This window comes from Notolepis coatsorum, assembly GCF_963971535.1.
Source record: "Notolepis coatsorum genome assembly, chromosome: 13".
NCBI lineage: Eukaryota > Metazoa > Chordata > Actinopteri > Aulopiformes > Paralepididae > Notolepis > Notolepis coatsorum.
Genome location: NC_140177.1, coordinates 109,864,136 through 109,890,606, shown reverse-complemented (window position 1 = coordinate 109,890,606; position 26,471 = coordinate 109,864,136).

Here is a 26,471-nt window from a genome sequence, read left to right as displayed (position 1 = left end):
TCTGTAACCTAACGTTGCCTAATAATAATAAATTACCCTCCAATAGTATTTCTGTGTCAATGCCGTGTTCTTGTGAGTGTTCACCATCTATATTTGATGTACTGTTTGGCCAGTAATTAAAGTACATAACTAGCAGTGGTTTAATATATCACAATCTTTAATACAGTCAGGGTTTTGTAACCCCTCAGTTACAAGTACACTGCATAGTATTGTATATTATATGGTAACTCAGTTACGTCTATTCTGCATCGAACATTGTACATATGTCTATACTGAACACTGTGACCTCATTTTCTACTTCTAAATTACATGCTATACTAGGTTATTTGATACTATCTTGTCTAGCACAGTCTCTGGAGCGTAACAGTAAGAAGCATTTTGTATGAAAGTATTCTGTACTTCTGTATGACAACTATTAAAGAAACTTGAAACTTGAAACTCGAACCACCATCAAGAACATAATGCTCCGTTTCTGGTACAGAATCTAGGATTGCATCACTTGCATGATCACAGATCGCGTGCGCTAGTTGTGGTTTATCAGCTTTGCGGAAGACGTTTCCGGCTTCAAAGAGGGCAGGAGGGAAAGGACTGAGTTCGTAACGCATAACCTCCTCCAATGACAGCTCTCCAGTTTGGGAGACAATAAGGAAACGTTGAAAAAGAAGTGCAGAATCAATGATTCGATCAGGAGCAACCTTGATAGACGATTTTTGTCCAAGGGTTATGGCTTTATCCTTTCTACTAAATGAAAATGTGAATGCCGGCTGTCCGATCATTTTGTGCATGATGTTGCGTCCAACAGAGTCATTATCATGCACGTTCACTCCATCCTCAGCGACAACACCTGTAACAACATTCCTTAAAGAAGAGTCTGGAGAGAAAGGTGAACATATAGCAAGTTTTGAAGTGATCTTCTCCAGGTCAGCAGCATCCCTTTTCATCCTTGCCTCTGTTGAATCCTTGTGCTGTTCTGATGTTGTGTATGTCTGGTTTGAGAACTCCTGCATTGCGGTGTTATACTCTGATGTTATGCCCTTTGACATTGTCCAAAGGGATCTCTGATTGTCGGTCATTCCACTTCCATGTGTCATCCCTCCTGTAGTCTTCAATGACCTCATCAATGTTGTTTCGATTACAAGATCTGAGCTGAGGCCTGCCCATGATTGGCTGCTGCGACGGATAACATGAAAACCCTTTTCAAATTGTCTGAAGACATCTGGGTGGTTGATGTGAAGCTGACTCATCTCTTGGACATAAAAGTGTGCCGATTTCAAGTAATTGTAATGCCCAGCCGCAGCTAATATCGGCATGCATTCAGAAACAGCGCGTAGGTGCAAAAGCCAGGAACCTGTGCGATCTGCTGTTATCAGTGACCTAGCAACTTCTAACATGTGTTGGTAATTTAGCCACAACTGACTAGTTTTGGATCTAGCACACAGTTCCATCTTCCTTTTTCCCAGCTCTTCATTTATTGTAATGAGGGTCTCTGATGTGAACACTGTTTCCAATGGCATTTCACCCTTAACTATTGAGGTATACATTGCTTCAGACTGTTCAACCATTGCTGCAAATTCATGACTATCATCTACCATTTCTGATATTATCATGCGGTTAAGACATTTGTCAACCAGAAGATGGCCACGGAATGCTCTCTGAACTGATTTGCCTGTCATCATATGGGCTACTGAGTTCTCCCCATAGACTACCCCTAGAATGTCCTTAAGTCCTGTACCGTCCATCAGTGTACCAATTGCTCCTAGCAAATTCATAAATGTGTGAAATCCTCCTAGGAGCAGGACAAAGGACTTGAGGTGACTGCACTGTGGTGAATCTAGGATTATCTCTGCTGCTTTCCAATATAGGGGTTGGTCAAATGTAACTACTGGGGCAAGGTGGTGTTTGGATGCCAGACCACAAATGAACTCCAGTGTTGACAGAATGCATCTTTTGTCTCCGGAGTACATGTCTATCATTGGTAAGTATCTCACTGAAGACTGCCCTGGATGTTCATCTCCCTTATGAATAATGTGCATCATCCCCTGCCAACCAGGTGCAGGCTGTTTGAAATTGAACGATAACTCCCAAAGCAGATCAACCATCTTGTTACATTCTGCAAGTCTTGGAAGTTCTTTAAATGTGGTGTCTCTGCAAAAACTTTTGACCTCTGCACAAGATTCAGTTCATTAATTCTGAACCTCGGAATCCTTTGGTCTGTCTTCTGTCCTGGTGTCAAGGCAGCTATCATGCCCATCCCATGAAATGTCCCTTTCCCATCAATTGTTAGAATATTATGATCTACATTGTCTGCAGCAAATAAGACGGTCGTGTTCAACACATCAATATCCTTACCAAGCATGTTTGGTGCAGTACAATTTGCAGCATTCATTTCAAACCTCTGCAGTTCAGAATAGGAAGAGCAGAATCCCATCTTATTCAGCATATCTACAATGAACCGAGACCGGTTTAAGTGGTGCATTTGCACTGCTAGGCCAATTTGCAAAGGGGCAAGGACAGCTCGTGGTCGGACTGCCTGTTTGATTGCGTGGCCAATACTAGCAATTTTCTGCTCTGTCTCTTTACCGACAAACAAAGCTTTTAACACAATGTGGAGCTGGAGAGTGCAAACACCTTTTTTAGTAAGCTATTTGTATTTGTATAGTCATTTTAAGCTCCTGGGCGCCAGTTTGGACGCCATCTTGAAAATGATGCCTTTCCGGAAGGTGTATTTTCCTAGATTTTTAGTATGTTCACAAGCATGTCTAGAGGTACCAGAATCAAGTGAAAAATCATAGTTATATATTTTTTTCTATTGAGATATATAGCCATTTTAAGCTTGGTCTGCCGCCATTTTGGACGCCATCTTGAAAATTAAGCCTTTCTGGAAGGTGTATTTTCCTAGATTTTTAGTATGTTAGTGAACATGCCCAGAGGTACCAGAATCAGTTGAGAAATCCTTTGCACCATATTCTCAATTTGAGATATAGCCATTTTAATATCTCCACCGCCATCTGGGACGCCATCTTGGAAATGGCGGCTTTCGGGGGGGTCGATTTTGGTCGACTTTTAGTATGTTATTTAGCACGCCCAATACTCGGAATCCATCGAAAAACCTTTTGTATAAATTTTTTTTGGGTTAAGTGCTTTTTTTTCATAGATTGACTCGCCTAAGACACAAACATTGAAATTCATGGACATGGTGAAATTTAGAACTGCACAAATTATGTTCAAAGCAAGAAATAATGTACTGTCAGGTAATACTCAAAATAATTTTAGGGATCGAGAGGGAAAATATGATTTAAGAAGAAGTTACTACTCTTAAAGGTTTGTGTATTTCAGTTTGTGGTGTAATTCTGTGTAATGGCTTAGATGAAGAAACAAAAAATAGAACATTTTACAGTTAAAAAATAGATAATAAAAATGAGGATCTCTAAACATTTAATTTGATATATTATTCAACAAAATGTGTGTTATTTTGTATTGATGTTTATTTTGTTTGTTATCTTAGGATTGTAAGATATTTTGTTTCATGTATGATATTGTGAGGAAGGGGCAGGACTATATAAGCATTTGCTTCCTTCTGCTCCTTCTCAAACTCATTTGTTTATCATTTAATGAAGTAAGATTAAATTTTTTTATTATTTTCTTTAGTTTATCCTTTTTATTGTGTTTTTTTTATATGGTTGATTGGTCGAGATAAAATAAACTCAACTCAACAACTCAACATGTAAAGGGGATTTATTCCAAGATTGGCCAAATATCTGATAATATTCCCTGACTATGTGGATGGTTAATTGAATCCCTGGTTGATGTGCTGTTGTTGCAGGAGTCACTCAGTAATGAATGATGCCTTGTATTAACAGGAGCCCTGTGTGTAATTGTGTTCGCATAATGAGATGTATTCTTTGGAGAATGTCAAAGGTCGAGAAATGACAATCACATAAAAGGTGCAGTCATTATGAGGGAGGTACGAGCGATGTCCCGGAGCCTGTTTAGAGCTGCTCCAATTACTGTCCTTTCTACAGCAAAGGGAGCCATGAGGAAGCTGGTGCAATGCAATGCAAATACACTAATGCATGCACGCGCGCACACACACACACACACACACACACACACACACACACACACACACACACACACACACACGCACACGCACACGCACACGCACACGCACACGCACACACACGCACGCACACACACACACACACACACACACATACACACATACAGTATAGACATGGTGTTTCTGGGTAACGATTTACATTAACTGGATGCTCATAACATAACATTCATTACTACTATGTATTAATGTATCATGCTTGTGAAGTAACAGTATACCACATTCATAACACATTCATAGGTCAGTCATGTAGGGGTATACACAGGCATACAGAGTTCATAAGTCAGTAGTATACACAGGCATACAGAGTTCATAAGTCAGCATAAGGGTATAAAACAGGCATAGTTCATAATTCAGTCATGTAGGGGTATAAACAGGCATAGTTCATAAGTCAGTCATGTAGGGGTATAAACAGGCATAGTTCATAATTCAGTCATGTAGGGGTATAAACAGACATCACAAGTTTGAGTCTTACTTCTCTGGTTTCTGGCTTTGGGAGAGATTAGCTCATGTTCACTAATATTGATTGACATTTCCTAGGTCATAGAAATAACGTGTGCCGTGTCCCTTTAATCGTGATGTATCAACAGGGAATCTAATGCAGTGCTCCATAGAAATGCTGCTGTGAAAATGTGTATGAAAAAAACACTCTTGAGTGCTGGAAAGCATGCAGACCTTACTCTCTTCACATCTCCCTGGGTGTGTATATGACTCCATCTGTAATATATGTATTAGCCGTACTGACTGACGAATAGGGTTGGGCATCGTTTGGATTTGAACGATTCCGGTTCCGATTCCGATTCTCCATATCGATTCCTGTTCTAAACTATTCTCGATTCCGATTCTTTGAGGTGCAGGTCAAAACAGGTCACAGCTTATTTCGAAGGAGATTTTTAATTTTTTTTTTATTTCAAAAAGAAAATCATACTATTCACATTTTCAGTTGACTTGATACAGTTTAATTTGGTTGCTGTACTGTAACTAGGGTATTAAAGTAAAAAAAAAAAAAAGTAAAAAAAAAAAAGTAAAAAAAAAAAGTAAAAAAAAAAAAAAAAAATCGAAATTTAGAATCGAAATTCAAATATGTTACTTCCGGTTCCAGAACCGGAAGTTAGGAACCGGTTCCTATTAGAACCGGTTTTCGGTGCCCAACCCTACTGACGAACAGCCACGTTGAGCAGCACCAGGCCTCTCCATTGAGTATCTGCCTTCTGAAAAGTCAAACTGATTATTTGATTTTGAAGGCCGTTATTCTTTATCAGGAAGAGAAATTGTAAAGGATAGGCAAAAATAAGCATGTGCTTCAGCCTATTCCTTTTTTCGGTCACTGAGTTTGGATTTAGTGTGTGAGCTTACTTTGAATATGTACATTTGTGATTATTATTATTATTAAATTTGTTTTGAAAGTCCACACAAGTGTTACGGTGAGTGGCAAGGTCCCAGTAGTAGAGGAATAAAGAAGGCAGAGTGATTGCTCGTCTATCAGTGGTTCCTTTTAATGTTGGAACAATACACCTGAGCAACAGAGAATAGGCAATGACGCCGAGCGTATACTGAAGTAGCATAAAGAATTGCACAGCTAATCAAGACGATCTGGAGCAGGAACGTCTGAGTCCAGGGGTACCGCCGTGTACCGAGCTGGAGGTAGTGTGGAGAACCGACGATAAAACACAGGGAAGACAGGGGTTACATAGGTACACATTCCAGACATTCCACACGCACCACAGTGACAACGAATCAGAGAACACAGACAATTAGTGACAGGGGAGACAAGTGACAGGTGTCAGAATGGTGTACGGTTCTCAGGCGGCAGCCAGAGAACCCAGAGCGTTACAGTACCTCCCCCCGACCGACGAACGGCACCAGACGTTCACCTAGGGGCCTCGGGATGCAGCCGCCGGAAATCATCTATCAGGCTGGGATCTAAGATATCCCTTTGAGGCACCCAGGAACGCTCTTATACCCTGTACCCCTCCCAATCCACCAAGAACTGAAACCCCCTACCCCTCCGCCTACAATCTAGGATCCTCCGCACTGTGTAGACAGGCTGACCATCAATAATACGGGCGGAGGAACCGCAGGAAGTGGCGGGGCCAAGGGCGATGAGAGGAATGGCTTCAACAGGGACACATGAAATGTCGGATGAACCCTCATAGAACCCGGAAGCCGCAGCCTGTAAGCCACAGGATTCACCTGACAAATCACTCTTCAAGATTCAAGATTCAAGATTCAAGAGTTTTAATTGTCACGGCATACAGGTATACAATGAAATGCGGCTGGTCTTGCCCGCGACGATGTGCAATACAGTGGTACAACATATAATAGAATCCAATAAAATACAGTGGTACAACATATTAATAGAATCCAATAAAACAGTGCAATAAACAGGTACATGGTGTGCCATCTCGGTATCTGTACATTAGTATTTACAGAGCATATAGGACATGCTAGTTAGCTTTAGTAGTGCAATACACTGTTCCTGATGTTATACTATTTTAAGTGGCCTTTCCTCTGGCCATAAGTGTGCGTGTGTGCGGCATGAGTGTTAAAGTGGCTGCTAGTGTGTGAGCGTGCTCAGCGTGCGTGTCGTGTATGTACTTGTGTGTGGATAGTTCAGTTTCTGTGTCTCTCGATGTTCATTGTTCAAGGCTCTGATGGCCTGGGGGAAGAAGCTTAGCCTAAGCCTCTCCGTCTTAGTCTCTAGAATTCGCAGGCGTCTGCCTGACCTCAGCAGCTGGAACAGGCTGTTATTGGGGTGGTGGGGGTCTTTCATTATCCTGCAGGCTCTGGATTTGCACCTCTTGTTGTATAGAGCCTGCAGGGGAGGTAGCGCAATACCCGTGGTACGCTCGGCTGAGCGCACCACACTCTGTAGGGCCTTCTTGTCCTGTGCCGTGCTGTTCCCATACCAGGCAGTGATGTTTCCGGTCAAGATGCTCTCTACAGCTCCTGAGTAGAAGGACTGAAGTATCTTCCCCGATACTCTGAACTTCCTTAACTGTCTCAGGTGGTAGAGGCGCTGCTTCGCTTTCTTTACTACTGTGCCTATGTGTGTTGACCATGTCAGGTCCTCTGAGATGTGGACCCCCAGGTACTTGAAGCTGCTCTAAAGGGCCCTATGAAGCGAGGAGCCAGCTTCCTGGATTTCACCCGGAGAGGGAGATCACGGGTGGAAAGCCAAACCCGCTGCCCAGGATGGAAAACCGGAGCCGGACGGCGCTTGCGGTTAGCCTGCCGCTGAGCCTTAACCGAAGCCTTCTGCAGCGCCGTTCGAACCCGGTTCCACGTCCTGCCACAGCGAGCCACATGTGCCTGGGCCGATGGCACCTCAGCCTCCTGCTCCTGCTCGGGGAACAGAGGAGGTTGAAAACCATATTGACACTGAAAGGGAGACATACCGGTAGAGGAGGAGAGGAGGGTATTATGCGCGTACTCTGCCCAGGCCAACGTCCTACTCCACGTCGCCGGACAACCGGCAACGTAACACCTCAGGACCCCCTCCAGATCCTGGTTGACGCGCTCCGTCTGCCCGTTCGACTGCGGATGGAACCCAGACGACAGGCTGATGGAGGCGCCGAGGCCCCCGGTCGGACACAATATCCACTGGAAGCCTGTGGACCCGAAAGACGTGCTGTACCACCAGATCAGCCGTCTCTCGGGCCGAGGGAAGCTTGGGGAGGGGAATGAAGTGGGCCGCCTTAGAGAAACGGTCCACTACCACTAAAATGGTAGTGAACCCATCTGACAGGGGAAGGCCAGAAATAAAATCCAGGGATATGTGCGACCAGGGGCGTTTGGGAATAGGAAGCGGTCGGAGGAGACCCGCTGGTGCACGGCGAGAGGTCTTACTGCGCGCACACACCGGGCAGGCCGCCACAAAGGAGCGTGTATCCCCCTCCTCTGTCGACCACAAGAACCTCGTACGGATAAACTCCAGAGTTCTGGCGGCCCCAGGGTGGCCGGTGAGTGAAGAGGTATGTGCCCACTGCAGCAGGCGCAAGCATGCAGCCTTGGGCACATACATCCGCCCCGGAGGACCCCCACCGGGATCGGGCTCCCGTGTCAAAGCCGACCTTACCACCCTATCTATGCCCCAAGACACGGGTGCCAAAATCAAGGCCTGTGGAATAATAGGATGGGGCTTCTCCTCCCGACCCGGATGATCAAACTGGCGTGAAAACGCGTCAGGTTTGACGTTCTTGGAACCGGGCCGATAGGAGATGGAAAATCGAAATTGAGTGAAGAATAACGCCCACCTGGCCTGGCGAGCGTTAAGGCATTTAGCCCCTTGGATGTAAGCCAAGTTCTTATGATCAGTCCAAACAATGAAGGGATGTGCCGCGCCCTCCAACCAATGTCTCCATTCATCCAGTGCCAACTTGATTGCCCACGTCGTAATTACGCTCAGCCGAAGACAGCCGGCGAGAAAAAAAAGCGCAAGGATGCACTTTACCGTCCTTTAAACATCTCTGAGAGATCACCCCCCCCCCCCACCGCAATGTCAGAGGCATCCACCTCCACTATGAACGGAGTCTCTGCATCGTGGCGGATCAGTACAGGGGCGGAGGTAAATCGACGTTTGAGGTCGCAGAAGGCCGACTGTGCCCTAGGTGACCATTCAAAGCCAGGGAGAGAGGACTTAGTGAGAGCTGTTAACGGATTGGCTAAGGTGCTAAAATTGCGAATAAAACGCCTGTAAAAATTTTCAAAGCCCAAAAACCGTTGTAACTCCTTGAGCGACGAAGGCCGTGGCCAGTCCAAGACTGCACTCACCTTGGCTGGATCCATGCGAAGATCACCCATCGTCAACACAAAGCCCAGGAAGGAAACAGTGTCAGAGTGAAACACACACTTCTCTGCCTTAACAAATAGCTAATGCTTGAGGAGATGTTTTAGCACCTCACGAACGTGCATTTGGTGTTGCACCATATCGCGAGAAAAAATTAGGATGTCATCTAAGTACATAAAAACCGACACCCCAATTAAATCCTGCAGCACGTCGTTGACCAGGGCTTGGAAAACTGCTGGAGAATTAGCTAAACCAAAGGGCATGACTAAATACTCATAATGCCCGTTGGGCGTGTTAAATGCAGTCTTCCACTCGTCTCCCTCTCTAATCCTGACCAAGTTGTATGCATTACGTAAGTCAAGTTTAGAGAAGACCTGTGTAAGCACTCAAAGGCGGTGTCCATGAGAGGCAAAGGGTAACGGTTCTTGATGGAAACGTCTTTCAACCCCCTATAATCAATGCACGGTCGCTGGGTACCGTCCGTCTTAGCTACGAAAAAGAACCCAGCGCCGGCAGGAGATGTGGACGGACGAATATGCCCCGCGAGTAATGCCTCCTGAATGTAAGTGTTCATAGCCACTGTCTCTGGGCGAGAGAGGGAGAACATACGCCCACGGGGCGGAGAGGTACCGGGTAGAAGATTAATGGGGCAGTCGTATGATCTATGAGGCGGTAGTGCCTTAGCACGCGTCTTACTAAAAACGTCCGCCAGGTCAAAATAGATCTCAGGTACACCTATTAAATCGGGATTAGTAGGTATTACAGAATCTGCAACGCTCCCCACCATCCTGGAGAGAGAAGAGGGAGACAAAAAAGAAGAGGGGGGGGGGTAAACTCTCGCCGGAGACCGACTTAACGCCGTTCTCCATTGAAAGTTCACCCGTGGCCCAATTAATGACAGGGTTGTGAGTAGCTAACCAGGGATGACCTAAAACAATGACAGAGTAGGGAGACACAATAACAAAAAAATTTACCCACTCCCACCCACCACCCGCCACCTGAATGTGCAGTAGAGCTGTGCACTGTGTTATGCTCCCACTACCAAGTGGCTGTCCATCCAGGGCATGGATGGGGATGGGCACCTCCAAAGTCTCAACAGGGATCCCCCACTCCTTAACTAACCAGATTTCCCGCAGCCCCCGAGTCGACTAACACCCTGGTCCTCTTGACGTCCCTCCCACACCCCACAGAAACATCAAAAAAAGTATGTGTATCGTGTGCAAAAGAGGAATTGAGCCCACCTGCCAGCGCCTCCCCAAGACCTAGCGGGCTCCTCCTTTTACCGGCGGTGCCCGACAGCTGCCGAACCGATGGCCAGTGTGTCCACACCGGAAGCAGCGTCGTTCTTCTATGAAGCGCCGCCGCTCATCGTCCGAGAACGACAGCGCCCCAAGCTGCATGGGTTCGTCACCCAGTGGCTCACTCGTGTATTGCGGGAAGATATCGACACCGGAAGAAGAAGGGACACGTACCTGCGGATGGCCAGGTTGATAATGCCATCCAACTGCTCCGGCAACTCACAAACGGAGAGCTCGTCCCTCATCCGAACGGAGAGCCCCTGGACGAACAAGACACAACAGGGGACCTCAGGCCAAGCTGCCTCCCGGGCCACGATTCTGAAATCAATGGCGTAATCTGCCACAGTGCGGAGGCCCTGCCGGCAGGCGAGAAGCCGCACCCCGGCCTCGTAAATCGAGATTACCCGGTAAGTATCGAAGATTCTTCTCAACTCCCCGGTAAAGGCGCTCACCGACCCATTTTCCCATTCAGCCGTAGCCCAGGAGAGCGCTCGGCCGGTGAGGAGGGTGATGATATAAGCCACACGGGAAGTAGCGGAGGGGAATGAGCGTGGCTGCAGCTGAAACACGAGTGAACACTGGGTGACGAATTCCCGACACCCCTCCGGTGCTCCCCCGTAGCGGCCCGGCGGTGTTAGCCGTGGCTCCCGAACATCCTCCTGGGGACCGAGGAACGACCGACCTCTCTCGCCGCCGACAGCCCCTTCCTCCGGCGCGGACTCGGCAGCCGCTGTCCTCGTCTCGGCAGCCTCTGTGCGAACCATCTGGGCTGTGGCTAACGCCGAACTCGCCGTCTACTGGGAGGTAATGGACAGCCTCCCCAGGCGACCCAGCTCGGCGCTAACCTGTTGTTGGCGATCCGCCACCAGCTCCAGGGCATGTTTCTGCTCCCGGAGAGCCTCCAATATCGCCTCCATGGTACCTGGATGGTCGGTTCTTCTGTTACGGTGAATGGCAAGGTCCCAGTAGTAGAGGAATAAAGGAGGCAGAGAGTGATTGCTCGTCTATCAGTGGTTACAATTTCAGATTCAGATTCAGATTCAGATTCAGACAACTTTATTGGTCCCGCGTGGGGCAATTCATATTTGCAGCTTACAAGCAACAAAGACAAACAAACAACAAAACATCTCAACGACAGCACGGCAATAAAAAGAGAAACACTCCATGTGATACAATCCAGCAATAAAAGTAAAAGTAAAAAACAGACAACCAAGTGCAAAAGGCTACTTAAAATGACTACTGTCTGTGTTTAAAAGTCTGATAGCCGAGGGGACAAAAGATTTGGCGTAGCGGTTGGTCCTACTTGGTGGGACATCATAACGGCGGCCAGAAGGCAACAGTGAAAACCGCTGAGACAGAGCATGGAGGGGTTGATTTGTGATGCTCGTCCCCTTCTTGACCACCTGGTCCGTCCAGAGAGAACATAGGTCTCTCTGTTTTACTCCAATTATTTTGGAGCACAATTTCACAATATACTGTAGGCTGTTCCTATCTTTGATGGACAGGCCACTGAACCAGCAGATAAAAGAAAAAGTTAGGAGGCTTTCAATAAAATAACTATAAAAAGTGCTCAGGATCTTTGCACTAACATTAAAAGAGTTCAGCTTTCTCAGTAGGTAGATCCTCTGCTGACCTTTTTTAACAATAGACTCTGTATTTAGGTTGAATTTCAGTTTACAATCAAACACAGTTCCCAGGTATTTGTACGATTCAACAGTCTGGACGTCCTCATCGTGAATTACACTAGCTACACTGGCTTGATGATCGGGGTTGTGTCTGAACACCTCAGCAACAGAGAATAGGCAATGACGCCGAGCGTCTATTGAAGTAGCATAAATAATTGCACAGCTAATCAAGACGATCTGGAGCAGGAATGTCCGAGTCCAGGGGTACCACCGTGTACCGAGCTGGAGGTAGTGTGGAGAACCGACGATAAAACACAGGGAAGACAGGGGTTACATAGGTACACATTCCAGACATTCCACACGCACCACAGTGACAACGAATCAGAGAACACAGACAATTAGTGACAGGGGAGACAAGTGACAGGTGTCAGAATGGTGTACGGTTCTCAGGCAGCAGCCAGAGAACCCAGACCGTTACACACAAGTGTGTTTTTGATTGATCTGTAAACAAAGACCGAAAATAAACGATGCATCATCATCATCAGAAAGAAGGGTTAAAGGTTACTTAGCCGCAAGGACGCGAGAAGTGGGGGTGCGACGGGTGCTCCAGCACCCCCTGCTGGCGGGGAGGGTAACTGCAACTGCAAGGTGGTTTTGGCCTTTATTCCATTGGAATACCGACGCTACTCAATGTCATAGAGCGGAACGGCACTGCAGATTTACCCTATTCTTGGAATTCATTGCCAGATCCATAGGGGCGCTGTCTCGATAATGCAGTGTTATTAAAACAGCGTTTAGCCACTCATGAACCGGTTGGGATTCGAATAGACGCGGCCTGGAAGCGTCAACGCGGAACTGGAAATCCGTTGGTAAAATAAATAGCGGCCTGGAATAGTTTTTGTTTTGGGACAATTCGCAGTAAAGGAATATATCTGTCGGCGATGTTGTATGCGGGAACGAATTGCAGAGAGGGAGGACTGTCTGAAGTGGAGAGTGTGTTTACTTGTGTCTCAGAAAAGAAATGTCTCATCTGATTTCTTTAATAATAATAACCTGGACTTGCTGCAGCATATGCATCCGGATATTCTGGACTCACTGGACATTCATGTGTTCTGTGTTTTACCGTCTTCAGAATAGGTAATGTGTGTTATTATTATTATCGCTCCTGCAGCTATTGTTGTTGCGACAGTGACACAGAGGGCGCAACAGCCAGATGGGGTAAGCTGGGCTGTGATGTGTGCATCAGAACGCTCAGAGCGCGGAGTTGGGCAGCTGTTTTGATTGAAAAGTTTGATTGAAAAGTTTATTAACAGATTGCAGAATGGGTACAGTACAGTACAGCTCAATACATACAATTGTTAAGGGGATGCAGACCAGAGAAAGACTTTCGTCTTGTTTACATCAGGGACCGTCCCCCATTTTCAATTCATCATAGTATCCTAGTCAGGGCCGCCTCAGGGGGTGTGCGAGCAGTGCGGTCGCACAGGGCCTCGCGGGAAGGGGGGCCTCGCAAAATAAAAATATATATATTTTTTTTCTTTTTTTTTGCGAGGCCCCCCTTCCCGCGAGGCCCTTTTTCATCACAGACCTAAAATCTAGTTTTGCTTATATGCTTATATATTTCACATTAGACACGTTTGTAGAATGTGTCTGACTTCCTGCCTCTGCGGCTCTGCAGACTGCAGTTTTCCGGTTTCTGCGGATTTGCTGCTCTACAGATTTTAGGATAGTGTTTCCGGGCTCTTCTCGGACACACAAGGTACAGGGATGATCTAATTCAGCGCTATTCAGAGGAGCGAGGCGAGTGGATGTCTTTTCAAAAGAAGGAGAAGAGAACTTGTGAGCAGATAAATCTGTTAGGCAGCAATACGCCGAAAGGTGTCCAGTCTGCCGGAAAGTACTCGAAGAAGAAGAAGAAGAAATTACACCGTGGGCCAAGAAAGTCTCCTTCCAACTTTACCATTGGCGTCGCGTTGATACTGTGTTATGGTGAGTCAACCTATGATTATATTCCCGCCGTGGACCTGACCTATCTCTCTTTCTCTCTCTCTGGAGCCAAACTGGTCGACTAGCTAATATAGTACTACTAGTAGCTAACGGTGTGTGCCTGGTGAGAGCACCTGGCTGTATGTAGCCGCATAGCTTGTTAGCTGTTAGCTAACGCAGAAGCAAGCTATGCAGCTACATACAGCCAGGTGCCTGATTGAGCTAACTGTTAGCCAGTTAGCTGTTTAGCGTCAGCTGGGAACGTTCGTTTGATGCTATCAGTTGAGAATAGCAGGCCCTGGCACTTTGACTACGACATCATCTTTGACAGAAGATGTAGTCGGGCCTGCACCATGACAAGGCTCTGGCCATAGCTTATTTGTCCCGACAGCGAGAGGCCTTTCGTCAACGTGGAGACCTGTGTTGCGGCCTTTCGCCCTGCGTTCCTTTTGTGCAGGTAAGATTCATGAAAATGTCATGACATTACCCCACTCTTCCTTCCTTCCCCTCCCGAATGTTTTGTTAATAACGATGTTTTTTTCCAGGCAAAACATATGCTACTTCACAACATTTGGAGATACGACATGTGCTGTGTGTGAATGGTCGTTTGTGTAGCTTGGGTAGCGTTGGGCCGTTGGCCAAAGCTGTGTGTGGCCTGGTGTCACAGTACCTGGCTAGCCTATTTAGCTGATGTCGGCCATTGGCTCCTTGCTGCTTTGGTTTCTCTGGTATAGACCCTCTTCTTGTTGGATTTAAGTGTTGATCTTTGTCCTTTTGGATCTCTCATACATGCTCTAGTCTCTCTCTAACACACACACACATGACAAACACACATGTTCTCGATGGCTAGGCTGTGCTCAAGGATCTTCAGTCACAGTGCTCAGGTATTCTGCCACTGTGTACTCTCTGTTTAGGGCCAAATAGCATTTCAATTTCTTTCCAATGTGTCTCTCTCTCTCTCTCTCTCTCTCTCTCTCTCTCTCTCTTGGATTTAAGTGTTGATCTTTGTCCTTTTGAATCTCTCATACATGCTCTAGTCTCTCTCTAACACACACACACATGACAAACACACATGTTCTCTCTCTCTCTCTCTCTCTTTCTAACACACACAGTCTGCCTATGGCGGCCTTTCTCGATGGCTAGGCTGTGCTCAAGGATCTTCAGTCACAGTGCTCAGGTATTCTGCCACTGTGTACTCTCTGTTTAGGGCCAAATAGCATTTCAATTTCTTTCCAATGTGTCTCTCTCTCTCTCTCTCTCTCTCTGTACACTGTATATTGACTGTAGAACGGGAGCTCTCTCTCGCTCTCTCTTTTGCTATATGTTGACTGTATCATGCCCCGCCTCGGGCAGCGCTATTATTTAAGAATATGTTGACTGTATTAAAAAAAAAGAAAAAAAATATATATATATATATATAATTTTTTTTTTTTTTTTTAACCTTTGGGGGGGGGGGGGGGGGGGGCTCGTGTTAAATCTCGCACAGGGCCTCGCATTTCTCCCAGGCGGCCCTGATCCTAGTGAACGAGAGTGTTGGTTATGACTGACAGACATGTGGAGCTGTTTGCAGATAGCGAGCATTTTGACGTGTTGCGTGGTGGCGATGTCTCGCAGACAATACAACTACAAGTATAATTATATAATATATATATTTTATATAAAAAAAAATTATATATAAAAAAAAAGAAATTAATCAAAAACGATCGATATCTCGGCACCCCCACTCCCCGCGGACTTCTCGCGCCCCTGCTTAGCCGGTGGGGTATGAGTCCTGTTGGTTGGAATAGTATCCTGTTCAGCAGGGAGGGGATCTGGAGGAGTTAGTGTGAACCTCTCTGCGTTATGCTCTCCCAGTGAAACTCCTAGCTGTCGGGTGAAAAGAAGTGGCTGGCGACTCCACATGTAGCCTCCCCAGACCCACAGTAGGGTAATGCAACGACCAGGTGGGAATTGGCACAATGACTAAATTGGGGGGTGGGAGAAAGGGCAAAAAGGCAATAAATTAATACATTTAGATTTTGATTCTAAAAAACATTTGTGATCAAATAGTTTTTTATTTATTGTAGCAAAAATACATTAAAAAATAAAGTAAAAATATAAAATAAAGAATCACATATGTGGGGGGAAAAGGGAAGAAGAATAACCCACTGAGAACCCACCCACCCTCCACCCACCCTCTTGAATTATTATCAAATTCTATAAAAACATTTTCTTCTGACAGAACATGGAGCCTGCACATCCAAGCCCCATGCCAAACCAACACAGAGCAACCACACTTCCAGGCACACCCTCACAATCACTACCATATCAATTAGTTGGTATTTCAAACAGTTCTCTGCAGTCTTGTGCAATTTATGTTGTATTTTCCCCGACCTCTTTCTTGATCAGATATATAATTTATATTTCCAAAAAAAAAAGAAAAAGGGAAGGCACTTGCTCACCCCCCCTCCTGGAGTTACATGGATTGCTTATACATGGGCTTATACAAGGGCTATACCCTTCAACCTTCAACCTCATTGACCCTAATCACATGCGCCGTGGAGATCACATCGAGATAGGTGAGAATCCATACGCTCAGAGAGAGCCTGTCCGGGTGTTTCCAACGTGTGGCAATCAATCAGCTTCTTGGGGCAGCTGTGAGGCCAGCAAGAATTAGTCTTTTCATATTATGTGTAGGAGCAGGCAACTGAGACATGTCATTCAAAAGCTAAACAGAGGCAAAAAAAAACACCACTGGTGGACATTCCCAAAACATATGGATAAAAGTTCCAGTAGCGCCAAGTGGACAAATCATCGAGAATCATCAGATTCAATCGTCTAGGACTTAGATAAGTCATGTGAACATAATTTAAGTGTATTTATTGGTTGGTCTGGATTGCGAGAATATTTTCCCAGACCAAATCCCAATCAATATCAAGCCCTGGTACATCCCTTCTCCAAATCGTGTCCAGGGGAAGGTCCTTATAAGAGGACTCGAGTAAATGATGTTAGAAAACGGAGACAAAGCCCCTCGATGTACCCTTGTCATAAAATAAATTGTGAGATGGGTGACGTTCTAATGGTTTGTCCCACGGCACCCCATGTAAAATATATGCTTATTACAAGTATTTATTGCTCCTATATCTGCCCATTGCAAACACAGGAGCTCTCTCACCCCTGTTCCTGTCTCCCTGTCTCTCTCGTCCCGCCCCATGGGGCCTGTCAAGGTGGTGTGATGGTCAAGGTGGTGTGATCCTTAGTATAAATAATATCCTGAAGTCTATATGGGGAAACCAGCACCTTTCCAGCGGCCACCAGGATACTGCTGCCTGTGGGTCAAACGAAGTAATCAACGGTCTTAACACTTTCCCCGCCAATCACGTTGTACGACGTGTTTTAAGTTCATGCGAATTCTGCCAATCCACGGCATACAACGTTATTATGATCATATTTCATATTTTCGCCATGTTATTCATATCCCTCACGGAGCCTGGTCTGATGCTGTGGGACTCGGCACAACTCTGCAACGCTTCAATACTGCCCCCTGGTGGATGATCGACGAGTTGCCAAACCGGAAATGGCCGGTTGGATATCGGTGCGTCTCCGAAATGCGTCCGGCCACGCGCATATCGTTGCAGGACTCTAGCAACACACCGTGGATATGGATCGCTGCCATAACTCAATAATCGACATGATTTGGGCGTGTATTATTATTATACAAACCGGAAATGGATCGATTCGATCCCCATCAAATAACTGAGATATTTTTGCTCCAGTCTCATCGCCCAACGGTAAGAGGACGTTGACGGTACTTTCAGCCTGTTTGTTTATTATTATCCATGCAAACTGCTCTGATCTATATATCACCCATACTACATAAAGCATTTAACGACGATCACGGAATTATAAACGACCCCCCCCCCCTCCGTTTATCCGCGCATGATCAGTCATAACGTTTAGGAGCATGTACAGTTGAAATTTTTTATATAGCGTGGATCGGCAACAAACTGCATTTGATCATCTATATATGCATTTATGCTTATATCTCACGTTCTAGGAATTACTGCAGAAAACGATAAAAACATTTATATTGTAGACAGTATTTTCGTATGAATGTATGAATGAAAAAGTAAAACGTTCCTACATCCTGAACGATAGATAATCGATGTTGAATGGGCCATAGTAATGTCAATTTAGCAATACAATTTAAAAAGTTATAGCCCTGCAAAGAAGGTGAACATCTCCATAGACTTACAGTGCTGGCAGAGAATGGTATAAGATGATCAAAGTCCGTGGCAATTAATGTGTTAATGAAAAGGCTTGAAAATTGAATTTTAGATCTGGAAATGCCAGGCTCCCATAAAGTCTCCCCCTCTGAGCGGTGGACCTCTTTAACCGGGGCCGCTTGTTGTTCCAAAGAAACTTATAGGAAGCTGATTGTAGTTACCGCCAAAAGCCAACAAGGGGGGGGGGGGGGGTAAAGGGAGCATGGAACTGATAAAGTTAACTCTAGGTAAAATATTCATTTGAATTATTAAAGCATGAGCTTGTAATGAGTTTTAAAATTTTGACCATCTACTCAAGTCAAGTCAAGTAATTTATTTATATAGCACGTTTAAAAGCACAAGAGCCAACCAAAGTGCTGTACAATCAAAGCTTAAAAGCAATGTCCTAATATAAAATACACAAATACAAAAATACAAAAAGGCACAGCAGGACAAGACAGTACATTCAGAGAATAGGACAGTAGGACAACACACGGATAGGGGAAGACAAAGTACAGTAGCACACAGGGGACAGAGGAGCATACGAAGAGATACAAGAGGTCAAGAGATACTGAAGTCATTGATAATCTTGTCACACAAGCTGGAGTAATTATATTTCACGGTCTGGTTAAGAGTACGAAATGTTTTGATCCCAAGACACTTGAAATGCTCTACCATGAGGATGTTTGCAGGAAGGATGGTAGACCTGGTAGCCTCATTAAGGGGTAGAAAGGTTGATTAGCCGCAGAGAATCTTAGGAGACTGTTACATGTAATTGACAACAGTAAGAATACAACTCCGGCCACGATTCTGTCTTTAGATGCCATGAAGGCATTCGATAGAGAATGTTCATATCTTTGGATGGTACTGGAGGCCATGGGACTTGGAAAGGAATTTATACACATGATTAAGGTTCTCTATACCTCACTGTTGTGAAGGGCCAGATTAAAGCTGAGAATCTACATTTATTGTTTTATATACCTTGTATATTATTTATGTATACACGGTATTGTGGGATCGCAAGAAAGGATGAAACGGGAGACGGTAGTCGAGTCTTTCCTTTACTTCCCAACATAAATTACATACATCAAAACAGAGTGCAGAGGCGTTTAACGTTACTACTTCAAAGTGACAGCAGCCAGCTGACAGCTGACAGGTGACCTAATATACGTCACCAAATACCCACACCGTTCCCAGAATCCCCAGGCTTAAAGGAGCATTCCTCTGCTCCTCAAGTCCAGTGAATGTCTGCACCAATTGTGCGTGATAAGTGTCACCACACAGGCCCCCCCAGAATTCACAATAACCCCCCAAAAGATCATCCACAGTCAACGAGGCGGGGGCGGATCAGGCGCCCAAAACAAGTCCGTATCACCCGTGCAGGGGTAGAGGTGGGGATTGGGGCGTGTGGGGGGGATTCAGGAGATATGAGGTGACTAGAGGGAAAAGCAGTTGGCAGGGGCCGGGCAGGGGGTCGTCCACGCCGCGGGGGCCGGGCCAGTTCAACTGGCCTGTCTAGGTCCAAATGGGCAGGCTTGAGCCGGTCGACCGATACCCGCTCTGACCTTCCTCCAATGTCCACCATGAAGTTCTTAGGCCCCGCCTCCAGGACGCGAAAAGGGCCGTCGTAAGGGGGCTGCAGAGGAGTACGGTGGCTGTCATGGCGAATGAAAACATACCTGGCTGACTGCAGATCCCTAGGCATGTAGGACTGCGGGAGGCAGTGCTGGGAAGTTGGGACTGGGGTGAAAGCACCGGCGCCATCCCTGAGCACAGTCCGAGATGAGGTGACCGACCAGGGAGCCTCGGCATCCGGGAGGAACTCCCCAGGGACTCGCAGCGGCTGTCCGTACACCAGCTCAGCAGCCGAGGCCTGCAGGTCTTCTTTGGGGGCGGAGCGCAGGCCAAGCATGACCCAGGGAAGCCGGTCGACCCAGTTGCAGTCCGTAAGGCTGGCCCGCAGAGCAGCCTTCATAGAGCGGTGAAACCGTTCACACAAGCCGTTGCCCTGTGGGTTGTAGGCTGTGGTGCGGTGGAGCTTCACTCCCAGGCCCTCGGCAACTGCAGTCCAGAGCCCGGACGTAAACTGTGGGCCCCGGTCGGATGTGAGATCAGATGGTGTGCCAAAACGGGCTACCCAGGACCCAATGAACGCCCGGGCCACCTCGGCGGATGTGGTCGATGCCAGCGGGACCACCTCCGGCCACCTAGTGGTTCTGTCCACCATGGTGAGGAGGTGAGTGAACCCGTGGGAGGGGGGCAGGGGACCCACCAGGTCCACATTGACATGGTCAAAGCGCCTCTCCGGCACGAGAAACGGTGCCAAGGGGGCTTTGGTGTGACGGTGTATCTTTGCACGCTGGCACGCCACGCAGGAGCCGGCCCAGGCTGCGATGTCCTTCCTGAGGCCATGCCAGACGAATTTAGCACTGACCAGCTTAGTTGACGCCTTCACCCCCGGGTGCGACAGGCCATGGATGGCTTCGAATACCTGCCGCCGCCAGCCAGCGGGAACCATCGGACGGGGCTGACCGGTGGAGACGTCGCAGAGGAGCGTGGTGTTGGCAATACCAACCTGCACATCCTCTAACCTTAGCCCAGTGTCGGCTGTTCGGTAGGCCTGCATGTCCTTGTCAGTGGCCTGGTCGGCAGCCATGGCAGCGTAATCCAGTCCCAAGTGGACGGCCCCCACCACCGTCCGGGAGAGGCAGTCAGCGACGTAGTTGTCTTTACCTGCGACATGCCGTAAGTCCGTGGTAAACTCGGAGATGGCGGAGAGTTGGCGCTGCTGGCGCCCTGACCATGGCTCGGTGGCCTTGGCCATGGCGAAGGTGAGTGGCTTGTGATCCACAAAGGCAGTAAACCGTCGGCCCTCCAGCAGGAATCTGAAGTGCCTGATGGCCAGGAAGAGGCCTAGGAGCTCCCGGTCAAAGGTGCTGTACTTTCTTTCATTGTCCCGCAGCTGGCGACTGAAGAAAGCAAGCGGTTGCCAGCCCCCCCCCACCCACTGTTCGTACACTGCCCCCACTGCGTAGTCTGAGGCGTCAGTTGTGAGGGCGATAGGGGCGGTAGGAAATGGGTGTGCCAGTAATGCGGCATTGGCCAGTGCAGTTTTAGCGCCCAAAAAAGCGTCGTCGGTACACGGGGACCAGTCCACCTCGGCCTTGGGGTCCTTACCACGCAGGGCTTCATACAAGGGACGCATGAGGTGAGCAGCACGGGGAATGAACCTGTTGTAGAAGTTCACCATGCCTAGGAACTCCTGCAGGGACTTCACGGTGCGGGGGCGTGGAAAGCTGGCAACGGCGTCCACCCTGGCAGGGAGCGGAACGGCTCCCTCTGCTGAGACCCTGTGCCCGAGGAAATCTATAGACGACCGGCCGAACTGGCACTTGGCGGGGTTAACAATGAGCCCATGTGCACTGAGCCGCTCAAACAACTGCCTGAGATGTGTCAGGTGCTCCTCTGCAGACGTGCTGGCTACGAGAATGTTGTCCAAGTATACGAACATGAATGCCATATCCCGCAGCACCGAGTCCATCAGTCGCTGGAAAGTCTGTGCCGCCCCCTTGAGGCCAAAGGGCATCCGCAGAAACTCGAACAGGCCAAAAGGAGTGATGACCGCCGTCTTGGGAACGTCCCGTGGGTGAACTGGTACCTGGTGGTATCCCCGCACCAAGTCCACCTTGGAAAAGATGGTGGTCCCCGCCAGGTGGGCGGAGAAGTCCTGTATATGCGGGACGGGGTACCGGTCCGGGGTCGTGGCGTTGTTTAGGCGTCGGAAATCGCCACAGGGACGCCACCCACCATCAGCCTTAGTGACCATATGCAGGGGGGAGGCCCACGGACTGTCAGAACGGCGCACAATTCCAAGGCGTTCCATGGTTGCAAATTCCTCCCTGGCAATGGAGAGCTTAGCTGGGTCAAGGCGCCGAGCACGTGCATAGACCGGGGGACCGACAGTGGCTATATAGTGCTCCACGCCATGCTTAGCGACTGCTGAGGAAAATGTAGGCGTGGTGAGGATAGGGAACTCCGCTAGGAGGCGCTGATATACATCCCCAGCAGCAAGCATGTTGGACAGACCTAGTGTCCCTGGCCCTCCCAGCGTGCACGGGTAGGTAGCGAAGGAGACAGCATCGATTAGGCGACAGTTTGTAATGTCCACTAGCAGCCTGAACGCACACAGGAAGTCCGCGCCGAGGAGAGGAACTGACACAGCGGCCATGACAAACTCCCACCCGAAACGGCGCCCGCCAAAACACACCTCTACATACCTGGTTCCGTAGGTACGTATAGGCGTGCCATTAGCAGCGTCCATGGGGGGACCGTGGCCCCCAGCCATAGTGTCCACAGCTGTAGCAGGCAGGATGCTTCGTTGCGCGCCCGAGTCGACTAGTAGTCGCCGGCCAAATAAGGTGTCCTTAATAAATAGCAGCCTGCTGCCTCCGCCAACGCTCATGGCTGTTAATGAGCATTGGCCCTGGCGTTTCCCTGGTCACTGTAATTGCACGGTGGGCGACACTGTTTGGCCCTGGCGCCAAACCGGTTATGGAAATAACACCATCACCACTGTTACCCTGGCGACGGGCAGTCACTGCTGCAGCGGCGTCCGCAGCGTCCACTAGGTGGGTAGGTGGGTGGTAGGCTGGAAGCAGCGCATGCACAAACTGCTGTCGGTTGGCGAGATAAATCCTGTCCGCTTCGGCAGCCAGCGCGCGGTAGTCCTTGGTGAAGGAGACGGGAGAGCTGGCCAGGGCGTTGCGCACAGGCGCTGGGAGCTGACGCATGAAAACATGTTTAAATAAAAAAGAGGGATCTGCCGAGCCCAAAACGGACAGCATCCTGTCCATCAGTTCGGACGGCTTGCCGTCGCCGAGGCCGTTAAGTGACAATAGACGATCCGCCTTTTCAATCTCCGACAGTTCAAATAATTGCAAAAGGAATGCCTTGATAGCGTCATATTTGCCGGCAGCTGGCGGGGCTTCCAGCAGCCCCATAGCGCGGGCCGTCGTCTGGGCATCCAATGCTGCTACCACATGATAATATTTCGTAACATCCTGTGTTATTCCTCTCAACTCGAACTGAGCTTCAATGTGTTGAAACCAGGGTCGAGGGCTGTGATGCCAGAAGTCGGGTAACTTGATTGCAGCGGCGTAGATAATGTTCACTTCTCCGTCCGTCATGATGTAATATTCCTCACGTACTTCGGGTCACCAATGTGGGATCGCAAGAAAGGATGAAACGGGAGACGGTAGTCGAGTCTTTCCTTTACTTCCCAACATAAATTACATACATCAAAACAGAGTGCAGAGGCGTTTAACGTTACTACTTCAAAGTGACAGCAGCCAGCTGACAGCTGACAGGTGGCCTAATATACGTCACCAAATACCCACACCGTTCCCAGAATCCCCAGGCTTAAAGGAGCATTCCTCTGCTCCTCAAGTCCAGTGAATGTCTGCACCAATTGTGCGTGATAAGTGTCACCACAGTATATCCCTTTAAGCCTGCGTTTGAATCCTAGTAATATTCGCTTTCCTTATTGGATAACGCTATCGGCGCCAGACCGCAAGCCCCCAAAGTCAGGTTCAAAGGCGAGTCCGGGTGTCGCAACATGCCCGGAGACAGCGCATTGATTCGAGACGAGAACTGAGGTTCGGCACTAGATAGCCACTTAAGTATATATACGGCGGCAGGTGCGAACAGTAGCTGTTCATCAAGTTCGGTAAAACAGTGAAGTGAGAAGCAGTGCGTCTAACAGAGCGTTGAGAACCACGTGCGAAGTGAATAGTAAAAGTGTCAGATTTAATGCAGTAACGTCAAGTTCGACTTAGCTTAATGTGAAGTAAAGAGTCGTTAATTATTGTGTATCGTGCCAACAGCAGTTCGTTCGTGTGCAGCATTACCCAGCAGTTCGTTCGTTTAGCTAGTGGACCTTAGCCAGTGCGCGTGGACTAAATACATTGGTGCCAGCACACGAGGAGGCCTAGTCGGAGAACCTACTGGACATGTGCACATGAGAACCGACGGCGGCGATTGCAGAACCAGTATTGGTTGGATTATATTGATTGTGGAACGTACTACCTGGAGAAGAGCATCGTTAATCTCCACTGTCGTTTGGATTTAACCACCTTGAGGATCTACATTCGGGCTGGCCTCATGGACCGAGGCTAGCTGGCTATCATCATTGCTATCGTGCAATTGGATTACAGTTATTGCTTTTGATGCTGAGTTTTGGATTACAAGGACTGGATTCTGTACGTGAACCCCCTTCTTCTTCAATTGATCAGACTGAGTATCCGAACATTCCTCTCTCCTCCAGAGCTTACAACTCTGGGAGGAACCCATTGTCTCCAGCGGTACCAGCGTTTCCCCCATATAATTGCCATCCTACGCCAGGCGGCGTTAGCCTAGTACCCCATCGTAGGAATTATTCTATTCCCACTGACTTCTGCTACTGACTGACTTATGCATATTCTTCGCCATACAAGCGCGACCCTAATTCTCATATCTGTACATTTACTGCATAATAATAAATACCCTCAAATGATATTTCTTTGTCAGTGCAGTGTTATTATGAGTGTCTGCCATATTTAGATGTACTGTCTGGCCATTAATACTAAGTACATAACTAGCAGTGGTTTAATCTATCACAATCTTTAATACAGTCAGGGTTTTGTAACCCCTCAGTTACACTCACCGTCATCAATGATAATGGCAAATTATGCTCCACACTCTTCCGAGTGTCTAGATCTTCCAGACAGGGTTGTCCTCTGAGCCCCGGACTATTCACGCTTTCCCTCGAACCATTAGCCCAAATCATTAGACAATCAGAATAAATCGCCCATATAATAATCAATGAGACACCACACAAAATTGCTCTATATGCGGATGACTTCTTAATTTTCATGGAAGAACCCTCCCAATCAGCCTCAAAGTTAATATAATCGATGACTTCGGTAAATGATCTGGCTTCAAGATTAATTGGCCCAAATCAGCTTGTCTGAGTTGGCCAGAGCGGTGCAACTACCAGCTGACATCCCCATAGTTGAACATGTTAAGTACTTAGGCATAGAGATATTTCCCACACTGAATCAGACAACAAAATTTTACTTCACAGGCACATATAATAAAATACATCAGGACCTGGATAGATGGTCAAGCCTTCCTAATTCGTTACAGGCCTGAGCATCCATAATTAAAATGAACATACTGCCTAGGATACATTTTGTCAGCTCAATGCTTCCCCTTCCTCCTCCAATAGACCACTGGCGTAAGACTCAAATTATGATATCCAAATTAATTTGGAATAATAAACGCCCGATAATCAAAAGAACTACCACTCAACGTAGGAAACAGGATGGGGACAGTTATGGTTTGTATAGCGACCCCAATTGCACGACACAGACAGGTAATCAGAGTTAGCCAAAACAAGGGCATGATTTATTATATACAAAAAAGCGGCACACAGCCTTTAAGGGGGAAAAAACACCAAAGTCCATGAACACAAAAAACGTGGCACTGTGCCTTATAGGGGCGCACAGGCAGGAATCCTCTAGCACACAGGCAAAGAGGTACACGGGAAATCTTCCAGAAACACGGGCAAAAATACACAGGACTCTTCATTGAACACGGGCATCCTCCCGACCAGAATGCTGCCGAAGGGCAGCGCAGCAACCAGGGGGTCCAAGGGGAATGGGGTGAGAACACGGGCATCCTCCCGTGGAGTAATAGAGAGCGATGGCGAGCCTCACCCCGGGAACGAGGTCCATGTATAGGGAGTAGGGAAGTAGCCGGCACGACATCTGGAGTGGGAACACTGGGATCCTCCCGTGGAGTGATAGAGAGCGAAGACGGTGTCCTACTCCAGGAAACGGCGAAGGTGGTGATGACCAGGGGTGGCACGACGTCTCACGCCGGAGACGCGGCAGTAGATGGTAGTAACAAGAACTACCCGACCAGGAGTGGAGGGGAGTCTGCAATACTAGTACTCTCCCGAGCTGATCGCAAACTCCTCTCAGGTGCGTGAAGCAGAAAAACGGCACGCCCCCTCGTTGGGCTGCATGCAGAATTCCTCCAGCCCTCACAGGGACTTGGCAATCCCAGATTTTAAGTTATATTTCTGGTCCTTCTCTCTGAGGCCCCTGATAAACTGGCTGGACCCTGAAATTGCTGTGTCATGGCGCTCCTTAGAAGCAGCAGCGGTCTCACCACAAAGACTACAGGATGTAGTATACTCTACTATTCCTATATCAAAATGCCAGCTAAGATATGGAGTGGACCAATCATATCCCATGTGATTCAAACGTGGCGTAATGTAGAGAGGTCCTGTGCGGTTAAATGCCTGTGGCACCTCGACTCTCCAATTTTTCATAACCAGCAACTACTTGTTGGGCACAAACCGGTTAATAT